Here is a 793-nt window from a genome sequence, read left to right on the forward strand (position 1 = left end):
ACGTCATATTCAAAAACATTTTGTTACACTTAAATGCCTAAACTGTTATTGTTACTTACAAACCAAAACTTCAAATCTTCTCAACTCTCTTTATTTTTTTTGTTTTTTTATTTTTTTTCGACATTTGGCAACGATTAAAGTGTTCTAACATGTTTTTATAAATCAAAACACAAATTTTCTTATCTAAAACACCTATTTTGAGTAAAATCGAAAAAAAAAATTCATTGAAAACCTAGGTTTAAAAATTTTTAAATTTTGAGTTTATTGGTATCTAGATCTTGAATTGATCCGATTAAAAGCTATTTCAAATATCTGTGATCATTTTTACTATTTAGTTTTATCCAAAATACCTAAAAATTAAATTCTCCAAATAGTCATTTATTCAATTACATCAAAACCATCGTTTGGTGTCTTCAAAGTACTGGAAAGAGAAATCTAAAAGCGCAAGAGAGAGAAATCGGGAGAATAGAAGACGAATGCCAAAAAGAGAAATCGATAAAATTAGAGAGAGTGGGATGTTAAGAGAGAGAAATCGAAAGCACAAATGAGAAAAAATTGTGATGAATGGTTTAATTTATTTAAAATAGTTTCAAGGGTATTTTCGTCAAGTCATGGCTAAATATGGCTAAAAACAGTTAAATTTATTTTGATGTTATTTTTGAAATGTTCTTATGAAGAAAGGTTATTTCTCACAATTTTCTCATATTTTTATAATCAATTTTAGTGAATGAGGCTTTATCGAAATTGATTAATAATTTTTTATGAATTTATGGGTAATTTAAGCTTATGGTGG

The sequence above is a fragment of the Theobroma umbraticum genome, unplaced genomic scaffold, assembly GCF_002168275.2.
Source record: "Theobroma umbraticum cultivar Fairchild unplaced genomic scaffold, ASM216827v3 scaffold_115.0, whole genome shotgun sequence".
Classification (NCBI taxonomy): domain Eukaryota; kingdom Viridiplantae; phylum Streptophyta; class Magnoliopsida; order Malvales; family Malvaceae; genus Theobroma; species Theobroma umbraticum.